The 17906-nt window shown below is 42.2% G+C and overlaps 1 protein-coding gene across 1 annotated transcript in view; it reads right to left on the bottom strand.

Annotated features, from left to right (window-relative positions):
- Eif4g3 (eukaryotic translation initiation factor 4 gamma 3) overlaps positions 1-17906 on the bottom strand; it is a 239637-nt gene that overhangs the window by 157413 nt on the left and 64318 nt on the right. The window contains 1 exon segment of the mRNA XM_042055219.1: positions 3914-4042. The gene's annotated coding sequence lies outside the window, so the exon portion shown is untranslated.

The raw sequence follows: 17906 nt of genomic DNA on the forward strand, positions 1-17906 counted from the left end.
CCAGGCAAATATGTGGTCAATACACAAATGCACACTTGTTCAGGCAAACAAAGTATATACATAAAAATTTTTTTCAAGACAGGGTTTCTCTGTGTAACAGCTCTGGCTGTCCTGGAACTCACTTTAGAGAACAAGATTCACCTGCCTCTACCTCCCAAGTGCTGATATTAAAGGTGTATGTCACCACCATTGTGTTTAAAAGTATTTTTTAAAAGATGGAAAGGAAATACAAAACTGTAAATTTTACTTTGTTCTTCTTTTTAAGGAAATCCAACAGCCATCTATTTCAACAATAAGATATGACCAGGAAAAATAAAGCTTGAAACTTCCTTACTTAGTAAGCATATTTGTCGAAGTCATGAAACTACTATTGTTTTCTAAATACATAAAAGTTACCAATAAGTAAAATGATTAGTCATGCTAATAATAAAAATAAAATAAAATGTTTGTTTTAGTACCAAAAGCTTGTAATTCTTGCTAGGGAGAGACTGAAACAGAGGACTGCCATAAACAAGGCCTGCCTGAGCAACTTAGTGAGACCCTACCTCAGAACATTAAGTAAACAGACATAGTTCAGGGGACACACCTGCCTGGAGCATCTTCACTTACTGGGTCCACTCACGAAATCAGGTGCAATCTTAGCAGACAGACCCACAAATGAACCCAATATAATAACTGGTGGTCCTTCTCCTAAGCTTCCTAGCTATTCATGTGTTCTAGTATCTAAGAAAAGCTGATGAAATGACAGAAAGGATGGCTATAGTGGCCTCACAACTGATACCACTGAGAACACATCTTTTCTTAAATGCAAACAGTGCCATTCTAACGGATTTCAAGAAATTGAAGAACTTTGGACCAGCTGCTTTGGTCAAATCACACACTGAAAAGGTGAAAATCTCAATTGTGGAGGACTCTCTCTCCTTATTCACCAACTGTCAGCTGCTTGCTTTCAGATCAAAAGTTGCCCTATTTGCCTTTAATGGGAAAATGGATCTGACTCTATAAATTATCTCAGCATCTCACCTGGAACACTATTGTCAACAGAAGGCGCTACATAGGCACCCTTCAGGAGACATTGCCTTCCAGCCAGAACCACCCATCCTGGCTCCAAACTCTGGTTTCTCTGCTGGTCAGTTTCCAGATGGGCACAGCTTACTCTGAACAGATGCATGGTGCCGGACAGAGGGGCAGCAGTGCCCAGCAGCAAGCAGCTAACTACCTGGCAGATTTGTAGAAAGAACCTTTCTGAGAACAGCTTTTCCTCAACAGCACAAAGAGAGAACTACAGCCCGCTCCAAAGGGTAGATCTCCACCAGGGCCACTCAGCAAGCCATACCACTCCCTTTAAACAAGATCCAGAACCAGAAAGGGGACACTATGTACCTGTGCTGGTTAAAGCTCTGTCAACTTGACACAAAACATAAAGCCTCAATTGAGAAGATGCTTCTGTCTTAGCTACTGTTCTGTTACTGTATAGAGACACCACGACCAAGGCAACTCCTAAAGAAAGCATTGTTTACAGCTTCTGAGGGTTACTACATGACCATCATGGCAGGAACATGACAACACACATGGCAACTGGAGCGGTAGCTAAGAGCTACATCCTGACCCAAGTGGGAGAGAGGGGAACTCAGAGATGGGGAGAAAAGAAAAAGGAAGAGGGAAGGACGGAGGAAGGGATGGAGACAGATAAGACAGACAGATAAGGCCTGGCATGAGCTTTTAAAACCTCAAAGTCCACCACTAGTGATATACTTCCTCCAACAAGGTCACACCTATATGAGCCTATGGGGGCCATTTTCCTGAAACAACCACAACCTCCATCCATTTGGCTTGCAGGCAAGCCCACTGTGTACTTTTTTTTTTTAATTTTATTTATTATGTATACAACATTCCTTCCAAGTATGCTTGCACTCCAGAAGAAGGCACCAGATCTCATTACAGATGGCTGTGAGCCACCATGTGGTTGCTGGGAATAGAACTCAGAACCTCTGGATGAGCAGTCAGTGCTCTTAACCTCTGAGCCATCTCTCCAGCCCCCACTGTGTAGTTTTTAAATTGATGATTGATGTGGGAGAGCCCACATCATTCTGGGTGGGGCCATCCCTGTGCTGCTGATCCTGTACGCTATAAGCAAGAAAGCTGAACAAGGCACAGGGAGCAAGCCAGTAGGCATTGTTTCTCCACAGCCTCTCCTATATTTCCTGCCTCCAGGTTGCTGTTTAAGTTCCTACCCTGCCTCCCTTCAATGATGTACTGTCGGTTGTAAGCTGAAATTAATCCTTTACTCTCAAGTTGTTCTTGACCAATGTAGTGCTTTGAAAGGAAATGGCCCCCAAAGGAAGTGTGGCACTATTAGGAGGTGTGGCCTTATTGGATTAGGGTGTGGCAGTGATGGAGGAAGTGTGTGCCACTGTGGGGGCAGGCTTTGAGGTCTCATATAATCTCAAGCCAAGACCAGTGGGACAGTCTACTTCTTTTGACCTGCACATCAACATATAGCAACTTAGCCAGGACGCTCAACTGTGCTGCACTAGAGACCCTTCTACTATAAAGAGTCACAGCTTCGACGCCAGCCCTAGGAACGGGATTTTTTTCTTCACCCATCTGCCCTTCTTACACCCTCAGAGTCCCTTCTTTTCATTCAACCCATCTCCAATATAACCCGCTATTCTTAATTCATTATATTCAATATTCCCTACTCAAGCTGTTGCAATTTTTCTCTTGATGAGATTCAGACTAATATACCTTAACGACAGGTTAGACAGTTCTGTCCAAGAGCTAAGTAAACAAGAGTTTAAATATTTATTTATTTAATATATGAATGCTCCATTTTCATATACAACTTTATGCGAGAAAAGGGCATCAGATTCCACTAGAGATGATTGTGAGCCACCATGTGGTGCTGGGAATTGAACTCAGTACCTCTGAAAGAACAGCCAGTGCTCTTAACCACTGAGCCATCTCTCCAGCCCTTAAATATTTAAAATTGAAGTTCTATTATATAAAAACTAGCATTTCACAGAATCCATGAAAAATTAATTCATATAGTCCTTAACAGAGCAACAAATTGATTATGATCTAGCAAATTATAACTCCTGTTGGAAACATAAATTCTGACTAATAACCTTAAACGTCCTAATCACCAGTTTTAGAATTGTTTTTATTAACTTTAGAAGCTTCCTAATAGTCAAGTTCTAAAATGCCTAAACTATGAAAACAAAAGTTTTAAATGGAGGCTGGAAAGATGGCTCAGCGGCTACAAGCACTTGTCGTTCTTCCAGGGGGCCAGGCTTCCTTTCCCAGAGGCTTCCTAAGTCTAGACCACTCTTAAGTACAAGGGAAAAGAACATGTGGTCATAGGATAGTATCTAGAAAAGGGCAAAGGATACAGGAGACCCAGAGATGCTGTAAAGTAGGATGAACATCTGTGCTACTACCCATCAAGCAAAACATGCTGAGAGAGTCCTGATACAAAGCAAACCCAAGAACTCCTGGAAAAACAAAAACAAAACAAAACAAAACAAAAACCCAAGTTACCCCATAAAAAAGGCCATCTGCCTTTCACAGAAGCAGAAAAGCACTGTCCCCTCCACCCAAAAATATGGGAAGGGCAGAGGACACTAAAAGGCAGGTTCAGCACATCTAAGTATCTTAACTAGTTTTAGAATCACTGACCAATTTCTTAAACAAATGGGAAAAACTAAATATAAAGTCAGTTTCTTTCTTAATCACCCCAAGACAAAAAGTATAAGTTCCAGCTGCCAGCAAACACACAGGACAGGGGCCCGAACCTTCAAGAGTTCTGTCCTAACTGCCAGTGAGCAGAGTCAATTTTAGAGAAACTGAAATACATGGATTATAAGGAAATGTTTTTTAAAAGAAAACAACACAGAAAACCTGCATTTCTTACTTGAGAGAGTCCAGGGGACGATGCATGTCCCGGGGGCGTGGCCGCAAGATTGGGGTGCCCCTTGTTTATTTCATGTGCTGAGTAAGGGGAAGGGGCTGGGGGTCCCGGCTGTCTTGCTACCTGTGTTACCTGTGAGGAAGTCAGAGAACAGTAGATTAGTGACCCGATCCATGAGTACAGCTGAAATTATTAAACCTGGACTCTGTGCCTCACAAATTACAGTAACTAGTCCTAAACTGAAGACCGGTTTACTATCTTAGAATACATGAATATTTCCATGTTTGATAAATTCCTAAAGCATATAGTCTCCAGACAAAGCAAAAACCCTAAAACAAAAATAGCTAAATGAAACTGTATCTAGCATTTTATAAAGACACAGGAAATCAATGGCTATGGGAGTGGAGAGAAGAGAGAGGAGGCTCAGCTTTTCTGTAGCGTGAGGTGAGAATCACAGGACTTGTTTGTCAAGACTCTCAGAATAGCCCCTGTGATGGCTTTTTTATAATCCCAGCACTCTGGGGGAGAATGCTGAATTCAGGGCTGGCTTGAGCTCAACAAAGACTGTCTCAAGAGAAAAGGGAGAGGCTGGAAGAGGGCTTTTGTCTAATACTCATCAAGCCTGGGGGCAAACCTGGGCAGCACATAAACCAGACTTGATGGTGCTGTCCTGTAACCCCAGCTCTTGAAAAACGTGGGTAGAAACAGCAGGAGGAGTTCAAGGTCATGTGTGGCTACTTAGCAAGCTCAAATTCAAGGCTGGCCTGGGTTCCATGACACTGTCTCAAAACGAAACAAACAAGCCTGGGCAGTATATGGAACCGCTGGCAGTGGGACCAGGATCTAACTCTAATGCATGAACTGACTTTGTGGAGCCCATTCTCTATGGAGAGACGGGGGGGGGGCGAGGGGCGCCTTGTTCTGCCTCAAAGAGGTAATGGGACACAATTAGTTGACTTCCGGGGAAAGGCGTTACCTTCTCTGAGGAGCAAATGGGGATAGGGTGGGGCAAGGGGAGAGTGAAAAAGAAGAGAGAGGGGGGAACTGGGATTGGTATTTAAAAAAAATAAAAACAAAACAAAACAAAAAAACCCTGTAAGACAAGGACAAAAGCAGCTATATTTCCTAGTTAAAACTGGCTTGGGACCCACTTGCTGAACTTTAGACGGCACGAAAGCACACCTGCAAGTCAATGAATTATAGTACCTAAGCACTACTACAAAGCTCTCTGCCTGACTACAGGCTATCTAAATGTTCTGCAGACAGCAAAGGCGGCTACACTATTCTATAGTTTAGTAGGTTGGATTCAATGCATTTTCAATTGACTTGAGTAAAGCACTTGCTACAGAAGCATGAAAACCCACACAAAAGACGCATGGCCACTCATGCCTGCAAACCCTGCTTTGGGGGGAGAGAAGGGCATGCAGACTAGGAGCTCCAGAGCTCAACAGTTCACCTGTCTAGACAACTGGTAAGCCCAAGACGAACTAAGAGGGCCTCCAAAAGTAAGGTGGACAGCCACGAGTAGGGCCTGCTATCAGTCTCTGCTCTCCACACAGTCCCACACAGGAATGCATACTGTCACATATGTGCGGGCACACACACACACACACACACACACACACAAAATCTAATACAGCCCAGCTCCCCTGCACAGTCTAAGACTTACTGAAAACTGTAGCAGACTCGTAAGATTTTTTTTCATTCTGTATTTCTATTTTTTTTATATTCTATTTTATTTCATTTTGAGACAGGGTTTCTCTGTAGCCATGGCTGTCCTTAAATTCGCTCAGTAGATCAGGATGGCCTCAAAATCACAGGAATCCTCCTGCCTATACCTTCCAAGTGCTGGGACTAAAGGCATGCACCACCACAGACAAACTGACTTGTGAGTTTCTCCTCAAGATTTCTACCTAAAAATAATCTCCTGCAAAATCAATGACATTTGATAGCAACTCAGGAAGATAATGCAAATTAAACTGTTCATTAAGTGAACTGGTTCATCTATCAAACACTATCTTAACTAATTTGATCAAATATAGTAATTTAGAACTACCTCAATATGCTACCATTTTCAAATAATAATTACAATGTGTGGTGAGGCAGGAGCCTAAACATGAGAATCCTTTCTTAGGAAACATGGGGTTGCTGACCAGACATAATCACATCTGGGAAGAATGGCCACTAGGGGGCGGGGCCAGGCAGGAATGTGGAGTAGTAACATAATCCTCTAAACTTCCACTAGAAACCACAACTGAGGATTCTATATATAGCCACAGCGCAAGCTAATAAGTCATACACTGCATCTGAAACACAGAAACAGCCACTGTGGATGCAGTTAGGTCACCTCCGCAGTATCTCCAAATTGAGGCAATGCAGATGCATTGTTAAGAACCCACACAAAGCACTCCTTAGTCATACATCTTTAAGTTTGATGAAAACACATGCTTAAGCACACAGTAAGTCTTTACAAAAAAAAAAAATCTGACATCACCCAGAGTCCTATCAAGTATATTAATCTCTCAATTGTCCCTATAAAGGTAAAGGACAAATGGCTTCTATCGAAGTCACCACTCATTACTTTTCTCTAAGCCTGACTAGTGGGCCGCATTTGTAGTCCCAGACAGAAGGACGGGGATTCAATTCAAGGGTAGCCTGGGCTATGCACAGGATCCCAGGTCACCATGTATCACATGAAAGATCTTATTTCCAAAAGCCAAATAAATAAAATATAAAAACTAAGGGCTGGAGAGATTGCTCAGCAATTAAGAGCACTTATTTCATGTGCAGAGGACCCAGATTGAGTTCCCAGCATCCAGGTGGTGGTTCCCATCAATAATGCCAGATGGATTCTAGGGGATCCAGCACCTGCTTCTGACCTCTGAGGCTATTAAGCACACATACACACTCAGTATAGACACATACTTGCAAACAAAATGCCCATACACATAAAATAAATAGCTCATTAAAATAAATACAAAAACAAGCACTAACATTCAGATGGTCACAGTCCCACAAAATGGCAACATTTAACCAGGGTGACGGACAGGTGCCTGAGCTTTGCTTTCAGAAGTGACAGCCCTCACCAGTTTCCTACCATTCTAACTCTTCCCTCAGAACATGTATTTTCCCAAACAAATACTAGAGAAATACGCGAAAAATAGTATGGATCTGCCAATATGACCAGTGGATAAAGCACACGAGCCCAGAGACCCAAGTTTGATATTCAGTAAAGAACAGTCATCCACTATCTGTGTGTTGTGGAGCATGCACACACACACATACACAGAAAGACACAGAGTAAATGTAAAATATGTACACATACAGTATTCCCTAAATGAACTAGTACAGTAGATACTTAAAAAAATCTTAATGAACATCATGACAATTTTCAAATTATGATATCACCATTCATCCACAGGAAGGAAGAACTGACAGATGGGAGGAGGTAAGGAAAAAGACTTTCTCCCTTTTTCTGTTCTACACTTTATTAGGTTGGGCTACTTGCAATCCCAGGTATTCCAGTACATTTTGACCTTTTATAAAACAAGTAATTCTTGCTACCAAACTGCCTCATCCAGTTCTAACAGGAGGTGCCTAGCCTCACTACTACTTGATATACCATGGCTGGTAGATAGACATCCATGGAGGGAGGTCTGCCTGTATCCAAAGAGAAACAGCGCAGGAGGAGTGGATGGAGTGGGGGTGGTAGGAGCTGGGATGAGGAGAGGAAAGGAAGCTTTGACTGAAATGCAAAAACAAAATGGATGGATCGATGGACAGACGGACAGAGAAAAATCAAACAATCAGTTCCATGAGTCCTCAAGTCATGCTTAAACACAGAAACAGACCCCATTTGTTTTATGATGAACTCAGAACAGGGCTCAGTTATGAAGGATGTACCAAACAAGCAGATAAGATGTTTATTTTGTTAAAATGTACTTTTTAAATTTTGTAAACAAATTATTTTATTTGTCCTGTTTATGTTTATTTTTTAAGTATGAACTCAAAGAAAAGGGATAGATACCTCTGTACTATTATTTATATGAAGCAGTGTTCTCAGAACTGAAACTAGATTATAAAATCAAAATAGCAATCAATTCTGGAAAACACTAAAGATACCCTCTGTGTCCTGTGGTATCAAACATTTAGACAAGATTTAATTTTTATACAAAATTAAGTTCAAACATTCATCTGCATGCTAATTTGATTTTGTCTTTAATACAACGAGAGAAACAATGTGTGTGTCTGTGTATACCAAAGAACTGTTTCCAAAATTTATTCATGCTTATTGTTGTGCTGGTCTGGAAAAAAAAAAATGACACCCAAAGGTTCACAGGAAGCAGCACTATTAGGAGGTGTGGCCTTGCTGGAGTGGGTGTGACTTTGTTAAGTCACTGGGGGCGGGCTCTGAGGTCTCAAATGCTCAAGCCACACCCAGTGTGACTGTCTCTTCCTGCTGCCTGCAGATCTGGATGTAGACCTCTCCAACTTCTTATCCAGCACCATGTCCACCTGCATTCTGCCACATCCCACCATGCTGATAATGAACTCAGCCTCTGAATTGTGAGCCCAATTAAATGTTTTCCTCTATAAGAGTTACAATGGTCATGGTGTCTTTTCACAGGAATGAAATCCTAACTAAGACAGTAGCAAATATTTACAAAACTATTTTATATATCTATAAACCAGGACCATGTAAGAAAATGCTAACATGAAAAGGTGTCATGGGCAGACAGGTATTAGAGTCACAGCAGTAAAGACAGAGAATGTAGACTATATCTTAGAGGGAGAGACTAGAAGTATGACAAGACAGAACAAGGGCTGGCTGTGAGGCTCACTCAGATAACCAGTGAGCAGGAGAGAGTCCTACTTCCATGGACCTGCTACTCATGCTGACCTAAGACACATTTAGAGTCTCCGTGTGAAGATATAAATGGCCACCAACGTGATATGCATACCACACTGGCCGTTAACTTGAAGCCATTCTCCTTACCCCACCTCCCAGGCATTAGTATTATAGCCTATGCCCAGCTTGCATATACATTGAAAGTCCTAACTTCATGAAAATCAGAAATCCTTTGGAGTTGTGGCTTGAAGTACTGGGTCTGGGGAAGTGCTGTTCTGAAAAGGGAGGCTGAAAAGCAGGACAGACGTAAGGGAAGAGTAAGCAAGAGTTACGATACAACATCTACCAGATAGTTGTCCAGTGGGAGCAATGAATACCTGCTGGGTCTGTATGAGCTTGGTCAGACCAAACAACCTAGGGGTGGGTTCATTATCGATACTACAGATGGTATTCTAAACTAATTACCAAAACTAGCAAACAAAGACTTCTGAAAATGACACAGGGCAGAGGGGTGACATTAACTTCTGGATCAATGTGGTCAATGTAACTGTGGCGGTTAAGACCATATGCTCACTCCATGTAGTCAATGGGCTTTATATCTCTCCTGAAAACTATACAAGAAAAAAGAACCAAAACTGTAGAATAAAGCAATAATGCCTGCTAAAATTAAATCAAATCTCAAAATTACAAAAGTGATTAAAGGGTTATCACAATTTCAGCTGTCCCAAGAGTAAAGCAGATGTCACAGCAGAGAAAACAGAAGTTGTCCAGTTGTCTACAAACAGGAGAATGAATACATCATGGTCTCTGGAACTGCATCAAGTCAACAATACTAACTGCTTCTACCATGCTACTGAGAACCAGCACTGGGCCAAGCACCGGGAATCGGGCCTTCCAGCTACAGATAAGGTCCTGCCTTCCTTCTAGATCCTTAATAGGAAGTAGAGCCACAGCAAACAAAAATGGTAACTGTAAAGTGCTGCTGAAAACCAGCAACAGTTCCAGGGTCTGAAGTGGGAGAACCCACGAGTTCTTCAGGAAGGGAAAGGCTGAGTTCAGACTTATAGGTAAAGACTATTCTAAATAGAAAGAGCTAGAGTTGCCATGGCACATTCTATGAAAAGAAAAGGAGGGCTGGGAGGGGGGGGCTGGGGAAGAGAAGACTGCGTTGAGACACTGGTGAGCTGGAAACCACCCACATTCTCCTGGTGGAGACACTGAGCATCAGGGGTCATGAACTTGCAGCATCATTACTAACTGCCAAAGAGTAGCATGTGAAGCCAGCCCTGAACCACAACACTGGGGCTGAGGGTGGCAGTCAGGACCCAAGGAATGCAGACTCAAAAGGAATGGAAACGTCCTAAAACTGACTACAGTGACAGGTTACAATAAAATCTACTGACCTGGACACTTAAATGGGTTGCATGCTATTGTAATTATGTTAGTAAAAACAGGGGCAAGTAAAAAAGGGAAGGAAATGATTTTCCCAAAGCGATCAAGTCAGAAGACCCTCCTTGAGAGACAGCGGTGACTCTAGCCCAGACTTTGCAGGACACTGGCGAGCGCTACTACAACTGCACCCCAGTAAGAAGTGGTGCTCACAGAGACTGGGAACGTTGGGAGGGCACCTCACACTGGACACTGCAATACCTGGAAGCTGAGGCAGGAGGACTACCGAGAGTTCAGGTCAGATAGCACACAATGTGAGATCCAGACCAGCCTGGGCCACCTGAGACCCTCGACTTTAAAGAAATCAACCAAAGAATCATCTCTCACTGAAAGAAAAGTCATGGTCAATCTAGAAGTCTCTCTCCCATCACTAAACTCACCAGTAGTTTTGTAGCAAACACTACACTTCTTAGCTGCTATCCCTCCTCCAGTCTCTCACACCTTAGAACTGAAATCCTAAAGGCTCTCATTGGCAGCCAATCGTGAGGAGAGAAAGCAGGCAGACCAGATTGATTTCAGTACCATTATTTCTGAACTATGTAACAGGGTTTCACTTTCCTAGGTGTAATAACAATACATTTTAAAAAGTATCCAATATAGTGTTTGATATATAGAATTCCCACCTACTACAGTGTCTGCTCACATAATAAACCATGACCTCATGACCCAATCTCTTCCTGGCAATCCTAACCTTAGCATATGAGGCTTTGGAGACCTTTCACACTCAACCTATCACAAAAAGTAATGGCAGGGAGACCGAATCCAAAAGTGCTCCCAAGTGGCTCCATCTAAACAAAGGAGTAGGAATTGTTTCTATCATTAGAAATCCTTCTATATTATTTTTTCACACCATATGCATTCGATTATTCTGATCATTTTCTTTAAGAAGGACAAATGCCAATAAGGTATTTAAGGATGCATAAAGAATTAAGACAACAAAGACCTATAAGCAAGGATGCTCAACACAGCAAATACAAGAATACTGGTATAGAGCTGGAAATGTGGCTGTTTCTAGAGTACTAGCCTGACATGGGTACAGTTCTAGGTTCAATCGCCAGCACTGCATAAATCCAGGCACAGCGATACACACTTATAATCCCAACACTCAAGAGCCCAAGGCAGGAGGACTGAGAAGTCAAGAGTCATTGGTAGCTAGAATCAAAGCCAGGTGGGTAACCTGAAACCTTATAACTCTACCTAAAAAAATAAAAGAGTAATACAAATACCATGACTTAAGAAGAAAGACTAAGCAGAGGAGAACAGCAGCAATACTGAAAACATCCTGCCCCTGAAAAGGTCTCTTCTCAATATACCCAAAAGCTGGAAATGATTTCTTTCAGTACTTTATGGTACATCCATGGTCCACTAAAACAAGGCACAATTCTATATAAAACAATATATACGATAGATTAAGAAAATGCAAAATGTAAGCTGTGCTTGAAAGTATGAATTATAGGTACCAAGAAGGCTCAGTGGGTAAAGGAGCTTTGCCACACAAGGTTGGCAAATCAGAGATTGCACCCCAGAACCTACATAAAGGAAGAAGGACAGAAGCAAATCCACAATATCCTCTGACCTCCAGTGTGTGTTTTGGTAGGCATGTCCACATATATCCACCAAGCACATAATGAAACAATTCAATATTCTAAAGATTTTAAGTATGAGTTTACAATGTACATTTCCTATGTCTATGAAAAATGCTTCTCTCTAAACTGTAGGTATTTATCTAGAACATAAAACAGTATCATAATTCAGTTCTTTTCAGTTTGGGTATGTTTCTGTTACTATTAGTCAGGAAAGAAATATAGGACATGAATCTGCTATTTGACTATTATATTTGTGACAGTAAAATAATCACAAAAACAAGTCATTTGGGAAACAAATAGCTACATCCTTAAAAAAAAAGTCTATCTAAAATGTTTCATATTTTTCTGTGTGTATAAGGCATGTGTGTGAGTACAGATACATAGGCATCGTGCGGGGCTCAGCAAACAACTTTCAGAAGGTAGCTGTCTTCTTCTACCTCGGTGATTGAGGAATCAAGTTCAAGTCAGCAGACTTGCCAGGCAAGCCATTTTAGCTGCTGAGCCATCTCACAAGGCCAAGAAAAAAATAACACAAAAATGGGTGGCATGAGCTCATTAGCCAGACAGTGCAGCAACACCACCACCTGCCTTACATTTTAATCTGTATTTCTATTTTTTAGAGAGCATCTATTACTTCAATTCTGCTATTTGGAACTTGGAAGTTTCAACACTGATCTATAAAATTTTCACGCAAGATGCCAGAGTGTGGCACACAACTGTATACACAGCACTTGAGATGTGGGACATGAGGACAAGTTTGACCCCAGCCTGGGATACAAAGCCAGACTGAGGCCAGCCTAAGACTCCATAGTAAAACCTTGATCCCCAAAAGAAAGAATGGCCAATGTGAGCTAATGGGTGAGCAGAGGAGGCAGGCTTACACTCTGCAGCCCAGCCTGGCCTCAAACTCACACCAATCTTCTGCCTCGGCTTTCCCAGGGCTTGTCTCCAGGTTGTGTCCTTCCACAGGACACCGTGGCCTCTTTCACAAGGTCAGAAGCCCACTGTCAAGAGCTCAGCTTCCCCAGCGTACTGTCAAATACAGCAAGGGCTACCTTGGAATCAGCTCCCATCTTTTCTTCTGCTTTGGTTTTTTCAAGGCAGGGTTTCGCTGTGTAACAGCTCTGGCTGTCCTGAAAGTATGACTTAGGAGTCCAAGCTTGCCTCAAACTCACAGAGATCTGCCTGCGTCTGCATCTGTGTTGGACTAAAGACCTGCAATACTACCGCCCAACCAATTTCCATCATAAAACATGATTTTCACTTTTATACTTTGATTTTACTGCTGACCTCCCATTGTTAATGAGCTGGTTACAAAACTGATCCAAGGCAATTGGCTCTAATTCCAAGGTACTAGTGGAACCTAGTATAAATTAATAATAAATTCAGTAAATAGTAAGTTCAAATGTGTTATCAAAATCAAATTGTTAGATTGCTCTGGAATAGCACATGTCACAGAAGAAGTGTCACTATGTCCCCACTCGGAGCTTACGTTACAGATCATTACCTACCAAACAAAAACTTAAAACAGAAACCTGTAGACTGCAAACATAAATTCCAGGACCTTGTAAATAGGCTAAACAGAGCCAAGAATGTTGTCCTGGAGTCAGAGACCCAGGTTTGAGTATCGGTTTGGCTGCATAAAAATGTAGTTTCCTGAGCTGGAGTTGGCTCAGTGGTTAAGAGCACTCGTTGCTATTACAGAAGACCTAGATTCAACTCCCAACACCCACGTGGCAGCTCACAACCACCTCACATCTAGTCCAGATCAGGTCACCTTCTTCTGATCTCCAGGAGGACCATGCACACACAAAAGCAAAACATTCATACACGACAGATAGACAGATTGATGGATAGATATACAGTTTTGTTTTCTATAAAAGGGAAAAATAACCTGTTTTACGATGGGTTTGAATGGCTTTCATGGCTCTTATTTGCATGGTAGAAATTGCATAGAAACTCAAGCTGACCATGCAGAACTATACACTGATCAATCTGGTGCTGTGGGAAGATGTATAGCTAACAACTACCCGCCTACTGGAGCATGGCCTCATAGACTATTTACCTGGATGCAGAAGCGGGAGTCCAGGTCTCTTCCTCTCTGCCTTTCTGGTCTTGTTGGTTCGTTTTGTTTGGATCTCATCTTTATCCATTGTTCTCGCAGAGAATCCTGATTTATCTATTAATAAATACCTGTATATTTCTTAGTTCTGAGCTAGTGTGGGATTCCTTTTAAGTGCCAGACCTCTCTGCGATCAATCTGGGCTGTCCACCTTCAAAGAGTATCAATCATTCATCTGGAAACACCCTAACTACAACGCTACTTCTCCCGAATGAAGACTCTTACAACCCATTGCCCTATGATGCAAGCAGAACTCTAGTTACTACTCAATTCATTGCCCTCCTGCAGTATACTCAATAAACTTAATCTTAAAATAAAATAAAATAAAAAAATAAAGGTTATCATGTGAACTTCTTTATGAAATCTGTTAAAAGATGTTTGCCTCACAATGCTGGAATCAAGTATTTAAACATGGTAGCTACTGTGTTTAATTCTATTAACAACATTTAAAATGTAGGTTTTAAAATCTTGAATGAGAGTTTAGACTGAAATGACTGGTACCTTGACTTTTATTTTCACACCTGGAAGAATATGAGAGGTTTAATCTAATGCAGTTGGCGTCCCTAGACTAGAGGCATTGGCACCACCTGGGAGCTGAATAAAAATGTAGAATTACCAATAGTGAGGCCCCAGCAGTGCTGGCACAGCACCCCAAATGTCCTGCTTGCTGTTTTCAGCCCACAGGACCATAACACGAATTAGCTGCAGACAGTCTACTGGACTCGCACATGCTATGCTGTGTGACCAATGCGCACAACACAGCCTGCTGCCACAAACATCTAGGTCTGAGCTTTTATCCTAACAAGCACTTCCCCTTTGATGCCTCAGTCTATCCTTTCCACATCATACATTTCTGTAATCTACACTTCTGAAACTCACACTGGGATTACAAGACAGCCTGTGGGGAATGATACAAGCTACACAAATTTGGAGCTACCCAGGAACTCTCACCTCCTCAAACAAAGATGTTTGTATGCACCATGTACTCAGCTGACAGACCTCGACACTGTACACCTGATATGGGATGCCCTTCGGAACGCTGTAATTTGTGTTGCTTTTCTTGGTTGACGAATAAAGCTGCTTTGGCCTAAGGCAAGGCAGACTATAACTAGGTGGGAAAGCCAAACTGAATACAGACAGAAAGAAAGCAGAGTCAAGGGATATGCCAGCAGTCACTGGAGAAGCAAGATGAGAGATAACAAACCATGTGCCTCGTGGTAAAATATATAATAATAGAAATGTGGGGTTTCTTTTATTGGTTTGTTTATATTTTTTATTTTTTGGCTTTTTCAGACAGTTTCTCTATAGCTATGAAGCCTCACTGTAGGCCAGGCTGGCCTTGAACTCTCAGAGATCCGCATGTCTCTAATCCCGTGTGCTGGGATTAAAGGCACATGCCTTCACCTCCTGGTTCTAAAAGGGTTAATTTAATTTTAAGAGTTAATAATAAGCATAAGCCATCGGCAAAACTTTTATAATTAATATTAAGCCTAAGAGTGGTTACCCAGTAACTGGCAGGTGGGAAAGAAACCTCTAGTTACATAAACATTTTTTAGGCACATGTTCAACATTATGACTATTCAACCTTCCTGAATATATATATATTTGGTTTTACTCATCTTGAAACAAGTCTCTCACTATATTGGGCTGGCCTTGAAGTCAGAGAGCTACCTTACCTCTGCCTCCCAAGACTGAGAATAAGGACATGCAAGGCCAAACCCAGCTGTTTTCTACAGATTTGTGGAGTCAGGGCAGCACACTACTATATTTGAAGCTATTCCTTATCTCTCTTACAGTTCACGCCCTCAAATTTCAACAAACAATATTCTGATGTTTTTATTTTTAGTTCCCTAGCATGCTCTAATGTCACAAGCCTATGTGCCCTTTTCAATTACATAGGTTTTGCTCAATGTATAATTTCAAGCTAAATCTCATCTCAAGAGATTAGTTCAACTCAGCACTGCCTCCATTCCTGGGTTTCCACGTTTTCCCAACCTTAAGGTTTGCTTCTAAGAGAACTGCAGTCACTCCTTTGCTCAGGACAAGCGCTTGAAGACACAGTACCTATGGGGGTGTTTCAAACATGACAGAAGAGCAGGGGCACAAACAACTTTCTGCTTGGCCTCAGGAGTCTGCTTTTGTTTAAGTGTTCCTAGCTGATGTGGGCTTTTTTATTTTCAACAGAGGCAAAACCATTTCCCTTCTCCACATCTTACAGCTTGCTCTCCATTTCAGCTAAAGTCTAGCCAGGGTGAGGTGACCTCCCGTTCCACTGCTCTTCCTTTTGTGGCACCTACCCTACACATAACAAACAAATGGAGCCCAGGTGGATCAGGTAAACCATGCCTGTCAATGCCAGTACTTGGGAGTTAGAGGCGGACAGACCGCTGATGGAGGAGTGTCTATGTGTTACTTTCATTATTAATAAAGAAACTGCCAGCCGGGCGGTGGTGGCACACGCCTTTAATCCCAGCACTCGGGAGGCAGAGGCAGGTGGATCTCTGAGTTCGAGGCCAGCCTGGTCTACAAGAGCTAGTTCCAGGACAGGCTCTAGAAACTACAGGGAAACCCTGTCTCGAAAAACCAAAAAAAGAAAAAAAGAAAAAAAAGAAACTGCCTTGGCCCTTTAAGAGACAGAAAATTAGGTAGGCGGAGTAGACAGAACAGAATTGTGGGAGAAAGGAAGTAGAGATGGGGAGATACTCGAGGCAGTTGCCATAGTGAGTCGCCATGCCTCTCCTCTCCAAGATGGATGCAGGTTAAGATCTCTCCTGGTAAGCCACCCCTCGTAGTGCTATATAGATTACTAAATATGGGTTAGTCAAAATGTGAGAGTTAGCCAATAAGAGGCTGAAACTAATGGGCCAGGCGGTATTTAAAAGAATATAGTTTCCGTGTAATTATTTTGGGTAAAGCTGGCTGGGTGGCGGGACACAGCCCACCACTCCATCTACAGATTGGTGCCCAAGGCGCTCCAACGTGATGGACTAAATGCACTTAAAAACCTGAGAGAGCTTCAAAAAGGGAGAGAGAGTTTAACACAGCTTTTTGCTGTTTGCTAGGACGTGCTGTAGAGAGAGAGCTTCAAAAAGGGAGAGAGTTTAACACAGCTTTTTGCTGTTTGCTAGGACATGCTGTAGAGAGATTTTCTGTTTCAGCAATAGTGGCAGAAAAAAAGCTGAGTCATTTTAAAACGTGGCTTCCTGAGGCTGTGCCGCCAGTGCAAACTCTGGCTTTAAAGCATTTTATGAGACTAGATGTTTGTGTGCCCGCTCGGGATCGGAAAGAGAGTGCTCTGAGACCATGCCAATGGCTTAGAGCTCCCTGCCTGCACCTGGGCAGATGGCAGAATCAGGCTTAGGCAGGCAGAAGAGCATGGCGGATTCCTGTCGCCATACAGAGAGATGTTTTCAGACTGCGCAGTGCTCTGCATGTCAGATTTTATTGTAACTTGGATGAAAAGTTTCTGTGCTGCATGCTCAGTCTCAGAGTTAAAGTGCTGAGTGCGGCTCCTACCTGGCGGCCCCAGAGCTAGCAGAAAATGGTACATCCTCCATTTTGAAATTGGAGAGAGGTGGAGCCAACATCCAGAGCAGCCTGCGGCTCTGCAGCTCAGAGGTGCAACCCATTCAGAGTCACAAACAGCTCTGCCATGTTGGACTGGGCGTGGCAAACCTGCAGTTCCTGTTTTTGACGTAGGAATGTCACAGCTTAGAGTCTTAAGTGCTTAGCGATTTAAAAGCACAAAACAAAAGTGCTTCTGGATAGTAAAAAAATTACAGATTCACAATAGGACAGATTCAAACATATGAATGTACGTAGGCTTGAGAGAGAGAAGAAAAAAATATAAAAAATAAAGTTAATGCCTTTAAAAAAGGGTAAAGTCTTTAAAGAGACAGAGTACAGATAGTTATAGATTAAAAGAAGTAAAGTGAGAGTAAAAATAAGCCACGTAAAAACTGAAAATTCACAAAGAGTCTGGATTATGTA

Source organism: Arvicola amphibius, chromosome 6 (assembly GCF_903992535.2).
Source record: "Arvicola amphibius chromosome 6, mArvAmp1.2, whole genome shotgun sequence".
NCBI lineage: Eukaryota > Metazoa > Chordata > Mammalia > Rodentia > Cricetidae > Arvicola > Arvicola amphibius.